General features: G+C 42.7%; 1 long non-coding RNA gene across 2 annotated transcripts in view; it reads right to left on the bottom strand.

The window, feature by feature from the left end:
* The window catches only part of LOC127142759 (uncharacterized), a 124,604-nt gene extending 117,815 nt beyond the window's left edge, over window positions 1-6,789 (bottom strand). The window contains exons 1-2 of one of the 2 annotated variants that reach the window (XR_007813790.1): window positions 6,372-6,789; window positions 5,733-5,819 (exon numbers count right to left, since the gene is read on the bottom strand). This is a non-coding gene — a long non-coding RNA (uncharacterized LOC127142759). The remainder of the gene's footprint in view (window positions 1-5,732; window positions 5,820-6,371) is intronic. The other variant, XR_007813791.1, reaches the window with a different exon arrangement.
* Between the last annotated feature and the right edge of the window lie 7,307 nt (window positions 6,790-14,096).

The raw sequence follows: 14,096 nt of genomic DNA, 5'->3' as shown, positions 1-14,096 counted from the left end.
GGAGGAGGAGCAGGAGGAGGTTGAATCTTTTCTTCACAGGAACAGACTGAATGTGTGTCATTGAACAGCAGCAGAAACAGACACAGGACGATTCTCTGCTCTACAGTCTCTAATCACAGTTCAGGTCAGTCGTAGAACTGAACTGAACTGAACTGAACTGGAGGATCAGGGTTTTCTCTGAGGTACTTCAGTAAAATGCAGATTAGAGGATCTTCAGACTGGAGACAGGACGTTTCTGTCAAACAGCTCCTGGTCTTGGAATAACTGCTCGAGGAGTGTCGAGACTCACCCAGGAGGACTGTGGTCCAACGTGACGTTCACTGACCCACAACCAACTAAATATTCACACTGATATTAAACACAGAGAATCACACAACAGCTTCCTGTTGATCGACTGATCGATTCATCAGCTGGTTTGGATGAACTGAGCCTTTAAACGTCCTGATTTCATCTGAACACGTAAAACACAACCTCTGTGTGTGTGTGTGTGTGTGTGTGTGTGTGTGTGTGTGTGTGTGTGTGTGTCAGGGAGACTGAGGAGGTTTATTCAGCTTGTACATTATCTTAAATCAACTGCAGCCGCTCTGCTCTTCATTAACAGGACCAACAGGAAGTGTTGTGTCGTCCAGAGGAACCACTGGACTTGGCTCAGCTCCTAATCACTGTGTGTCAGGAATCTGCTCTAATGGGCTGTGGCCTGTTTACCTCATCGTGTGTGAGAGGAATCAGGATGTTGGTGTGCTTTCATTAGCGTACGGAGCTCAGCAGATTATTTATCTGTGCTCGTCTTCTAACCCAGCTGCTTCTCCGTCCTGCGGCCCGGAGGTGACGGGGTTAACGGAGGAGACAGAGGCGCCTCCTCAGCCGCTCGGGGACGTGACATAACTAAAGAGGCATTAACGCCCGGTTGCGACATGGCTAAACAAACGACGAGGCCTTGGCGAGCATGGGAAAACAGCATTATGGTCCTGCGGTGAATTGAGCGGGGAAACAATCTGAGCCTTGTGCTGAGCTCTCTCTGCCTCTATCTGCACCGAGCTGACAACTTTCTATCAGGTCTACCAACTTTCCCAGGCAGGAGCTGCTCCATGAAAGGCCTCATAAATCAGAGCGGCGGGGGCTAACGCCTGACGTCCACCTCTCTGATAAAGGCTGCGATCGATCCTTCAGACAGTCAGAGAGAGCGAGCAGAGAGTTCTGATCACTGTTCACATTCAGCAGAAACAATGAGACGGAGCTGAAGCTCAGTTTGTTTCATGGGAAAAGCACTTAAAGAGACGGCGGTGGTTAACTTTTAATCCTGCAGAGACAGAATTCAGATTCAGTCTGAAAACATCCAGAGAGAACACACACTCCTCACCTCAAACTGACTCTGGATCAGATCTGCTTCATCGTCTAAACTGTGGACGGTGGAGTCGCTCAGACTGAAACGTGTCGACAGCTGCAGGAGGTGATAAAGCTCTGATCAGCTTATATTCTGGATGAATTCAGTCACCAGTTCAATGAGTTGGGTTTTCAGCTTCTTTGATAAAACGTTCTGATTTGCCTTTTCCTCCACTGCAGCAGCTGAGGCTCATGGGTAACGCAGACACGGCCAGAACATAACCAGAGGCTGCTGTTAGCAGAAGAATAAAAATAAAGCTCTCAATTAGCTCAAAACAAACTTCTGCAAGCTTTTATTTTGTAGGAGAGGTCACTGAAGAGGAACTGCTGCTGCCACTGACTGTATATAAATGGTAAATATACTGTAATTATACAGGACTTCTCTAATGTCGACCACTCAAAGCTCTCTAACACACACACTGAGCCTCTGATTAGTGGGCGACCCGCTGTACCTCCTGAGTTTCAGTCTGATTCTGAATGTTAGCGTCTGACATTCACTGTGAAGATGAATAAAGGTTTAATACGCTTCTCCAGGTGCAGGATGTTTTAGTTATACTGTCAGTCTGATACGGTAAAATTAAAAAGTAAAAGTCTGATTATCACAATAATCTGGGACCAGTTCAGGACTGAGTCAGGACCGAGTCAGGACACTTCACTGACTCTGGACTTCAACTTGAAACTCATGTTGACCTTGAAAATCTAGATGTGTCATGTTCCTGTTGTGTTGTCTTCACCAGGGAAAATCACTTCCTGTTCCACCGTTGAATAAGCAGGAAATGTGTTTACAGTTCAGGCCATAATGTGACTTCACACAGTTTGATTCTGAAGGAAACAACAGAAGTTTAAGTTCCCAGGAAAAATTCTGAGAAGAGCTTTATGGTGTTTATCTGATGTGACTGAATCATGAAGAATCGAATCACATCTAGAGATCAGAGCTGATATCAGCTCTATAAACTACAGTTACAGTATCTGGTCTCTGAGTTCACACACACTGAGGAGGAACAAACTGAGGCGAGAAAACAGAAGAAGGAGAAACACTCTCTATGAAGAGTAAAACTACTGATGTGTGAAGGGTAACTCAGGTATTTCTGAACCTGGGCCTTATTTGTTTTTGTGTGTTAACAGACTCTGAGGTTTGACCATCACAGTTTCAGTTTAATCCTGGTATCTGATGAGTCGGCCTGTAGACTCCTTCATTAAGAATGAAATGTGTTCAAAAACTGCTAAAACTTTCTCCTGTCGCCTGAAACCAGCTCTGCTCTGCAGCATGAACAAACACCACACACACACTTTCCTCCAAATCCTCCACTTGTTTTTGCTGAGCACAGAAAACAGAAGAAGGAGAAACACTCTCTATGAAGAGTAAAACTACTGATGTGTGAAGGGTAACTCAGGTATTTCTGAACCTGGGCCTTATTTGTTTTTGTGTGTTAACCAGACTCCATTAACAAGAACAGTGATTTTACTGAGCAGGACACAGGAGCTGTGTGACTCACTGTTACAGCAGAGTGGTATAATAACGACCTAACATCACAGAGTTATCAATAACCACATGTATTGATGGAAGTGTCCAGATGAGCTGTGAGCTGAGTTTTAGTGCAGACTCAGTGTTTAAGGCCGAGGCAGGAGCGTGAACTCCAGCCAGCCTCATTCCACCCAGCGCTAATATCTGAAATGCTTCTTATGACCTACTTATGAAGTCAGCCTCGGAGAATCTATTGATCCCAACGCCAAATGATTTGATGTGTCTGTGCCGAATCAGAGGGACCAGGGAGAGAAGAGGGGCTTAAGTGCATGGGGGTCTGGTCTGTGGCTCCCCTTTACTTTCCTTATGACCAGACTCTCCCCTGGGTCAAAGGTCAGAGGTCGTTCACCCACCCAAGGTCACCCCGCATTAACATTGCAGCAGAGTTAATTCAATTTCCTGACAACACAGCTTATACACAAAAATGAAACCCTTTTAAACGGCGGTAGATTCTGAGCGGCGGCGGGGGGAAAGCTAATCGAATCAACGTCTGATTTAACTGCCAAAGTATTTTCCTCTGCGTATTTAATCAATACTTAAGACTCATAATACCCCGGGTCAGCGGCGGAGAGATTTCCATAATCGATGAGAAGAGGTTCTCAAGTTCAGCAGGTTATTGTGCTCTCCCTCCCTCCTCATTTTTCATAGAGTTATTTATTGTCAGGGTGTCTGTCAGGAGGAGGAAATACTGCAGGACGGCAGCACTGTCCTTTTCCTGGCTGCAGCCCCCCCCGTCCACCCCGAGGTCACGGTCTGATCACTGCTGCTCTGGACTCTGGTTCTGGTCTGACCTGACTCACATCTGAAGTCCTGTCACTGCCCTTTAACAGCAGCCATCTCAGAGAGTCACATCTGCACCAGCTCAACTTTATTTGACCTTCTACACCAATGAGTTGATCCAGAGAAAAATTATCTGCAAATATTCTGATAAGAATTGATTGTTACAGTCGTTTTTTATCGTATTACTGATGTATGCTTCTGATTTCTACCTCTGAAGATGAGCATGTTCTAATAACATCCTCTGCTGCAGTGATTATTTTCTGGGGTTTGTGCATCGTTATATTTTACACTGTAATACAGAGTGATACTGATACGACTGGAAGACTAACAGAGGAATCTAACATCGAGCTGCTGGACAAGTTTAAATTCACAGATTTAAATCTAAAGGTGGACAAGTGGTAAAACGGAAAGATTTTCCATATTTAACTGTAACGATCAAACTCACCTCTAAACGTCTTTATTGTCATTTAAATAACTACACCGGACCGTGCACAATGAAACAAGATGTCACTGCATCTGGTTCCATTTTAACAACGATGAATAAATGACCAAACAAACATATTTAAAATATATATAAAATGAGAAATCTATGACTTTATAGCTGTGTACAGAGGAGAGGACAAGGAGCTGGAAACAGAATCAGACTCTGAGGTTTGACCATCACAGTTTCAGTTTAATCCTGGTATCTGATGAGTCGGCCTGTAGACTCCTTCATTAAGAATGAAATGTGTTCAAAAACTGCTAAAACTTTCTCCTGTCGCCTGAAACCAGCTCTGCTCTGCAGCATGAACAAACACCACACACACACTTTCCTCCAAATCCTCCACTTGTTTTTGCTGAGCACAGCTCCACGTCTCCCTTTGATTTTATTTCATTTTGTTTGATTTTACGAGAGCTTGTAAAACACATTTTGATACCCCGGAGCTGTTAAAGCGTAAAGAGCCTGGACAGAGCGGCCCTGTCACCGGCCTGCCAATAAAAAATGAAAACCCATTTAAGCCAATGGAGGTGCAGCGGTGCGTCTGCGGTCAGTCAATAAACCAAACAACGGGCCGGGCAGGTCGGATCAGGCTGAGCGAGCGTCCGGCCGAGACAACAAGGTCACAGAAGAATCCAAACCAAAGCTTCAACAGACACAAAGAACAATCCAATTTAAATATCGATGGGCTTTCCTCTCGCTCACTGTTATCTGTTAAAGTTACAATCATGACCTCTGTTCGACTCGCTGCTAACTGTGCATCGACTCATAACAACAGCACTTTACAAACACTTTGCATTAAAGCAGCACTTCACACGAATTACACAGGAAACAAACATTTTCTCAGAGTTCAGACAACCTGATAAAAAGTCAAGAGTCTGCTGTTCAAGACGTTTTATCGTCAACAGACCTCATGTTCACACCCAAACTAACACTTCCCTCCTCTGACTGTGGCTCTCAGCTCCGAGCCTATAATCAATCATTTCATATCAACAATTATCTGATCAACTGTCATCCAACAAGTTAGCTCCGCAAAATCCACACCACAATGCACAAGTCTAAAATGCCTTTTAGAAAACTGTTAGAAATCAAAATAGAAGCATTAAAATAATCCAGATATTAAAGTTCGGAGGCGTTGGATTCTGTACCTGATATGAAGTGATCACTACAGAAACAGAATCTGTTGCCTATTTTTTCCCATCGCTTCATCTTCTTGCACATTTTGTGGATCTTTGTGAATAAAATGGCAGCAGCTGTCCACCATGTTCACTTTTTTAAATACAGCAGGCTAAGTTAGCTGCTAGCACCCTGGCAGTAATTTAAACAGCACGCTTTCCTGCCAATATGGTGGTGTTTTGATTTCAACTGTTGCATGCTGGGATAGCATAACACCAACTACCAGAGCCATAAATATTCCATTAAAGCCAAAATCTGAACATACATACTACATACATAAACTTATTATGGCAACTTCTCTACTTCTCAGAGCACCTGTGTGTGGTGACACCAGGAGTAAATGTTTCTTGTCCCAGACGTACAATTAAAGAAATGAAATGATGAACTTACCGCTGTGCTTCAGTCCTGTAGAGATGCTGGTGTCAGAGGAAGGAGAGCAGCAGGAACTGAAGGGATATCTGAAGAGTTATCTGACATCTGAAACATCAGACACAAGTCATTTAATTCATTTGTTCATTTATGACGACACACACTGATAAACATCTCTGTGAATGTGGCTGCGTTAGCTAGCTGAAACTGTTCCATAGGAGAGAGAGGAGGCAGAAATACTGTGTGAGGTGAGAGAGACAGTCAAACCTGAGTTCACAAATATTAAACCTACACATTTCATTCATTTCTAGTTTACATTTCAGGATGGAATCATTATCTCTGATGTCCATTGCATATATATAAACCCACTTAGAAATCATAGAAAAAAGATGCCCCTCATAACTGCAGAACTTGCCTGAGAAACATCAGGATTTTAACTTTTCTTCAACATCTGCTAATTTATTGATAGTTGTCAGTAAATCTAATGTTACAAAGCGAACAGGAACTATTAATGATCAATTCGGCTCAGTTAATTTTCCAAAATGTAAATATATGACTGGGTGGGTTACAGCAACTGTGATTGACAGTGAATAGTAAAAAGTCAATATGATGAACCAAACATTAGCAATGTAGCACAGATACAACAACACAGAACCATACCGCGTCTCCCGGTCCGTCTGGGTTTATCCGTTCTTGAATCCAGCGCCGGGTCCAGGTTTACACAGGTCCTCAATCACTGACCTTTTAACGTTAGCCACACTGCGCCTATTAGCAGGCTAGCTAAGCACTTAGCATCTCTACTCTCCCGGGTAGCTTAGCGGCTAACAAACAACAACGGCTAACAGACGGCTAATGAACGGAGCGACCGAACCGAACCTCAGCACACACAGGCGCTAACTTCCGGACGTATTAACCGACTTTAAGAGGCTAAAGCCCGCAGTAGTTTGTCCACCTCCCGCTACATTTCTCCGCTCTGTGAACACTTTCTGACCGGCGGACCTGCCGTGTTTACCGCCTCTCTCTCTCTCCGCCCCCTCCGGCTCTCTTCCTCACCTGCTGCCAACCACACAGGTGTACTGACTGACCAATAAGAAAGAGTTTAAACTAAAGGTACAATCTGAATTTTTTATTTAATTCAATTTAATTTCACTTCCCAAACAAATTGTCTTTTTTATGCAAAAGTAAATTACCTTCCATTTTAATATTTCATGAACTATTTATTGTCATATTATTATTATTTAGAGGTAAGTTATTCTCTGTTGGACTTAAATACTTTATCTGAAATAATTTAGGTCGTTTAAAGTCCATTAGCTCCATTTAGCTGCTCTGCTACAGCTTAAATTACTGAGCTCGAGCTTTCTGTCATTTAGCAAACTTGTTAGCTCAGTTGCTAACAGTCCAATAGTTCACAGTTTATTCAAAAGACACATTTGTACAATTAATTCTTGTTGGTTAATGTTACATATTTAAGTTTTTTGCTACATAGCTACCGTTCAACTGACATTAGCATGCTAACAAGCTAGCCTCAGTCCAACATGAGAGGATGAAGGAACAGAGGACAGAGGGTAATGATGGAGCAACACAGCTAATATGCTACATTAGCATTCTCTATTTTGTGTGTGAGTGTTTTAATCAAAAGTGAGAATTTAAGTGTCAAATTTCTCCACAAATGAATTCAGTTTTACTCTGCCACGTCGGTCAAAGTCCATTTAAATTTATTAATTTGGCCACAGAGTTTGGTGTAAGTCCATTAATCATTTAATTGTTATTCTTCATTTAATATTAATTCTCAAAAAGCCCTGAGAACTAAAACACCTCATTAACCTGAAAGCAGATTCTCCCTTTCAGTTTCTCTTTGTTATTTCTTCATTCTCACGATGTTTCACACATTTTATAACAGGTGCTTCCCACAGTATCACTCTGAAGACAAAACAACAAATAAGAGCAGAGCAGTTTTAGAAATTAGACCTTTTATAGAGATTGTGTTAAAATGAGAAAAGTTCTTTTTAAGAAGCAGAGCAGATGAATCCAGCTGTTCCCTGATGTTTGCAGCTTATTCTTTACACCAGAAGAACAAGGATGTTAGTATAAGTATTCTTCTTTATCCTTACGTTTTAATGTAGCGTCCTGTTGAGACGTTTCCTGTGAGAGGATGTTCAGCTTTACTTCATTTTTCACCTCTGTACATTATATTTAATGTTGTTTCCAGTCACAGTGAAAAGCTCGTCGATGGTCACATGTGTCATACGGTCGCTGTAATGGAGTGACGGACGCCCCCAGAAACACATTTGGGTAATGTGATGGGGTGCTCCCTGTTTATCATGTGGTGCAGTCAGTGGTGCTGAGGAGGAGGAGGAGGAGGAGGAAGCACATTGTGTGCATAATTCACCAGCTGCATTTGTCAAAACAGGGATCTGTATGGAGGCTAATGATCCACGTGAAATTAATGACTCCATAAAATAGAAAAATCCACCGTTCACACAAGCATGACAGGATCCTCTGACTTTGATAAACCGTTAAATGACAGATAATCAGGAGGGAGGGGGCTCATCAGTCCCTGCAGCACAGACACAAGGTGAGTCCTGATGTCTCCATCCAGACAGAATAACACAGGAGGTTTTACTGCAGGAGAGAAAGTATAAGTCTGCTGGTTTTTATTAACAAGTGTGTGTGAATCAGTGCTTTAAGAATCTAATTCCTCCATTAAAAACACATCAGTGATCCACACACATGTTCCTTCATCACCAACATTAGACTCTCACACATCGTCCACATACTCACCACAGCACCAAATTTATGAATCCGCCGCTGAAAATAGTTCCCAACAGATGCACTATTTTCCTGATAAAACCTACATCCAGCAGATGAACTAGCAGTAACACCATGAACCATCATCTCTCCTGAACAGGTGCTGCTAGTACCTGAACACAACCATAAGATGATAAATACAGGAGCTGCTGGAAAACCACTGCCTCCATCTGCAGACTTGTTAGCTCAGTTGCTAACAGGCCAGTAGTTCACAGTTCATTCAGAGGACATGTCTGTACCATTGGCTCTTGTTGATTACTTCAGTAAAGTATCTGAATACTTATTTCACCACTGACAGCAGAGGTGTCATTCCTGTTCCTGTGTGTACTAACAGCTGCATTAATGAGAACTCAGCTCAGTCCACGTCTCCTCATCAGTGAATGAATCCGTCTCCATTGTTTTAATTTCATTAAAGGCCTGATGCAGTTTATTACCTTTTTAGTGTCTCTTCAGTTTATGACACTGAGACACTGTGTGCTGGCTCTGAGCACCATCTATGGAGGAGGTGTAGGTGAGACGGGGGAGGGGGGGTGATACCAGGGAGCCCCCACTCAAATGAATGTATAATCAGGCTTTGATTTCCAGGTCTGCATCAGACAGCCTGGGCACAATCTATTACTTCACTGCCATTCCCTAAGTGTTTGCTCCCAGCCTGACCCTGCCACTTTATCTGTTGGTTTTTATTTTCAGAGTGCATGCTGTCCATATGTTACCCTAATAGTTGCTATAATTCTTGTGCGGCAGGGTTCGTGTTTTATTAGTCCTGAGTACGAAGAGAGTGGGGAAGAATGCATTTTAATAAAACCCCTGTAGCAACACACTAATGGGCTGACACCGAGGTATTTGCATAGAGATGAATTACGCCCGGCCGCCTTGACGTGACTTTTAAAATATGATTGAGGAGGTTATTATTGCTGCACTATGATACGTGTTAACAGGTTATTTTAGCGTGGCTAGTGCTAATAAAATTCAGAACAAAAGACTCGGGTGATGAGGGCAGGGTTTTTCATTGCCAGAGTCTACTGAAGGTGCTCATTTTGTCATTACTTAGCTCTGCTTCACCCCCCACTCCCTCTCTTCCCTTCATTCCTCTGAGCGGAGGAGAAAGAACAGGCGGCGTTTCACCGCCGTCCATCCTTCAGCAAGGCCACGACCAACTTCAGCCTCATAATTAATCACAACAGTTTGTCTCTGCTTCACTCTGACACAGTTAAAGGTCTCTGTCGGCTGTGGGGGGGGGGGGCAGTTTCTGCAACTTTCCAACAACAGCAACGACTTTCTGCTCTGATCAGTCAGGTGTTAGCTTTAATGACAGTGTGGTGAAGGTTTGAGGAAGATGATGGTTCCTTAAGAATCAGCTTCATAATGGAAGGCTCAGAATGAGACCCTGAGAGCTTCCAGAGAAGGATTTTATATTTTTATTTTTATTAGTTGCTTCTTCTTCTGCACTAACTTGACATGACGTGCAGCCGACTGAACACATATCTTAGTATTTATTCTTTATTTTCTTGGTATCGTCCTGATTTTGTCTTGGTTTATTCTTATTGTGTTGATCCAGTTGTATCATTGGATTTGTATGTTTTGTTGTTGTGTTTGTGTTCATTTAAAAAATGCTGTAAAATGTTAATAAACAGATTGGAGGAAAAAAAGAGGAAGATGATGAATATGACAAATAACTCATGTTAGAGGTGTGGGGGAGGTCAAAGGTCAGTCTGTGGAAATGTGCATTATATCTTATGAATCTTTAACTACTTATTTATTGTTTTGATTGTGTAGCTTATATTTTTATATTTGTTTCAGCTGCAGCTGCAGCCTCCACCTGCTGAGGCTAAATGTAGCTTCATTCACCTGAAAAAACAAGAACACAGTTTATAGAGTCCTGCAGGACTGATCCTGAAACCAGGAAGTCAGTTAGCATGTTAGCATGTTAGCTCTTCCTGTTGTCAGTGTGTTTCTGGTTAAATGTCTGAAATAAGGTCTGTGGTTTTAACACAAGCTCAAGACATTTTCAGGTTTTATTCTCCGACATAAAATGGGTCAGTAAATCCCCCACTCCTGATGTTTGAAGCTTTTCCGTGTCTTAAAAAAGGCGGTTGCTAACGAGTGTCTAAATGAGACTACAGAGGTTGTCGGGGACGTTAACATGAAAACCCATCTACTCACCAGTCCACCTTTACAGCCTCGTTGTGTTTCTACTCACGCTCTTTCAAACTCTCACTAACTTTCTAAGAAGAAGCCACAGTGTGGAGGGTGGTGTTGATGCCTCCTCCATCAGGAGCAGAGTGTAGCAACAATCCTCCAGCCACCTCCACCTGGGCTCAGTTGAACAGGTGCTTCCTGTCATGTGAGGACACCTGCTGAGGAGCAGGCGGTGAGCAGGAGACGCTCCTGTGACAGAGGGAGAGAGGTGAAACATCATTAAAGGAGATTATCTCTGAATAAATACTTGAGCGAGGTGAGCACCCAGAGCTGATAACAGCGACACAGATTATATCTCCTCCATCAGATGATCCATGCTCAGGAGTCTGTGTTCAAACACCAAGCCAACAGGTGAGGTCTTCCTCTGGAGGAGCACCTGCTGCAGAGCCCACACAGCCCACCATTCAGTTAATGATTCACATAAGTTGTCATTAACTTGCTGAAGCAGACAGAGCAATTAACACTGACTTTATTCCCGTACCCCACGGGCCGGTGATTATTGCACTCAGTGAGCAGCGTAATGCCGCAGGAATGAATTCCATTCTGTGAGAGCGTGGTGCGTTCAGAGCCGCCGCTCGCACAATGTTTCCACTCAACCATGAATGTGTGGTTACAGGGAGGAGGCAGAGGAGCGGCTGTGTGGCCCGTTAGCTCCTCATAATGGAGGATCCCAAGGCGCTCCTTATCACAGGACTGCAGGCGGGTTAGAGCGAGATAAGACCACCATTCATGTCTGTGGGAGCCCCCACCTCCACCTCCACCTCCACCCCCCCGACACATGTCCTTGTGTGTAATCTCTTGTAGTACATGGTCAACTGAGAGCCTGTCAATGGGCTCTTTATAAAGATCAGCTAACGCTAACACATTAGTCACACCAGCAAACAGGAGGAGATTTAGAGGGAGTCAACAGGTGGAGCTGTCGGGTGAAGCACAGACAACAGGTGGGTTTCAGTTTGTCTCTCATTTATCTCACTGCTCAGCAGGGTGGAGGTGGTGCAGCTGAGTCTGCTGGGTGTAGCTCAGGGTGGTGGTGGTGGTGTATCAGCAGGTGTAGCTCAGGTGTAGCTCAGGTGTAGCTCAGGGTGGTGGTGGTGGTGTATCAGCAGGTGTAGCTCAGGTGTAGCTCAGGGTGGTGGTGGTGTATCAGCAGGTGTAGCTCAGGTGTAGCTCAGGGTGGTGGTGGTGTATCAGCAGGTGTAGCTCAGGTGTAGCTCAGGCTGGTGGTGTATCAGCAGGTGTAGCTGAGGAGGGCGGAGGAGGTGAACAGATGGTGCAGTCGGTCTCTGAGGGGCGGAGCCTTGTTCAGTACACCTGGAACACAGACAGGTGGTGTTCCTCCTCCACCTGGAGTTGGGGGGAGGAGCTCGTTAACTCCACCTGGATCACACATCACTGTGCACTCACTTCCTGACACATCATCACTGACATCACCGCTGACCAATCAGCTCACAGGCTGATCAGATCTGTCATCAGGAGGGGGCGGGGTTTGAACCTCTGACCTTCTGATTGGCGGATGACCCGCTCTACTTCCTGATCCACAGCCGCCTCCTGAGTGTCACATGACACACGGCTCCTATCAGAGGTTTATTGACGTTTAATCAGAGAAACAGGAAACAGAGTCTGTGCAGAGATGATGCGTTTCCTGATGAACATGAGCTGCAGCTGCTTCTTCTTCTGTGGTGGTTTTAACAGCAGCTCAGATTCAGTCAGAAACCTGAACTTCCTGTTTGAGCTGATCCACTGACTCTGCTCTGAACATCAGACTGATAAATCAATCAATCAATCAATCAATCAATCAATAATAACAGTATAATTTTAAAAACCTCCTCTTTGATACTCAAACACAGCTGAGTCACAGGAAGTAACCGTGTTTCCTGTTTCCTGTTTCCTCAGACTGAGCCTCTGCTCAGTGATGGACTCTGATCTCTACCAGAGTAAAAGTACAAATACTCTGTTACAAGTACTCGTCCTGAATTTAAACTAAAGGTACAGCAGTGTCGACATCGAGATAAAGAACCACCGATCATTTCAGATTTATCCGATTATTGAATATAAATTATTGATTAATAAGTTCATCAGTTTCAATCATATTTTCACTGTTTTATAATAATCTGTAAAATCTGATAATAATGTTTTTGTTGATTATAGTTTGTTTTATTGATGTGGAAAATAACTGAAGCTGTCAGATCAATAAAGTGGGAATAAATAAAATAAAATAAAATAAATATTAATAATTGAATAAAATAGAAATAATAAAGTAGAAGTGTGTGTGAGATGTGAATGTGAGCAGCGACTGATCAGACGTCATCTGTTGTTTACAATCAGCTGTTTCAGATTAATAATCATCATTATTGATGAATCTGTTCTCAGATAATTCACAGTTTAATAAAGTGAAACTGAAGTGAATGAAAACTGTTCACATTCTTCATCTCAGGTTTTTATCTCACAGCTCTAGATTTTTATTTTTGTTGTTCGATCTGAACCCTGTCTGTCTCTCTGTCTGTCTGTCTCTCTGTCTGTCTGTCTGTCTCTCTGTCTGTCTCTCTGTCCGTTCAGCGACAACACACAGTGGGAATAATAAACCTGAAAAGCTTTTCTTTATTGAGTTAAATTAACTCAATGAAGACTGAAGTTCCTTCATTCACCTTTTTCACTGGCGGCTCCAGGTGTTCGTTCCAGTTTAATGTGATTTAAATCAAAGGAACAGTAGAAACATTAGAAACTGGATCCAGCTCGTTATTCACGTGTTGTCTTTGGATAATGAGGAGGAGAATTATTTCTTTTTATATTTTTAAATTTCTAAATATTTTTTAATCGGTGTTAAAATCAGAAGCTGCTCTTCAAATGTTCAATCAGACAAAATAGGAATTTACTGATCAATGAATCCGATGATTATTGTTGGATCAGATCAGCAGTGATCAGCCTGCTCTCAGCAGGATTCACCTGAGAAGGATTTAGATTCAGTTTAGATTCGTTGTGTTTTGTTGTGTGAGCAGCTTCTGAGCTGAAGATGAAGATGAAGAATCTAAATGATTAAACTGAGATGAAATTAAAAAACTAATTATTAAAATAAAATATGATGAATCAGCCGAGGAGAAAAACATCACATCTCTTTTTAACAGCTTCATTTCAGACAGTCTGGTGTTGTGTTCAGGGTCTGCTGCGAACAAACATTTAACAACAAACTGAACTCGCTTTGATCAGATTTTAACTTTTTTTTTTCATTAATAAAAAATTAAGAGAATTTCTCATCAGCGTGTTTTTAAACTGAGAAATGTTTCATCTGATCTGAGTTTTACAAACTGCAGCAGCGACATTAAACACAACATCTGTTTATTAATCTATTCATTTCACTGCAGTTTGTGTCAACGCCTCAGA

Source organism: Lates calcarifer, linkage group LG9 (genome assembly GCF_001640805.2).
Source record: "Lates calcarifer isolate ASB-BC8 linkage group LG9, TLL_Latcal_v3, whole genome shotgun sequence".
Taxonomy (NCBI): Eukaryota; Metazoa; Chordata; class Actinopteri; family Centropomidae; genus Lates; species Lates calcarifer.
The sequence above is the reverse complement of the archived record's forward strand: the minus strand, read 5'-3'. Positions and strand labels throughout refer to the sequence as shown.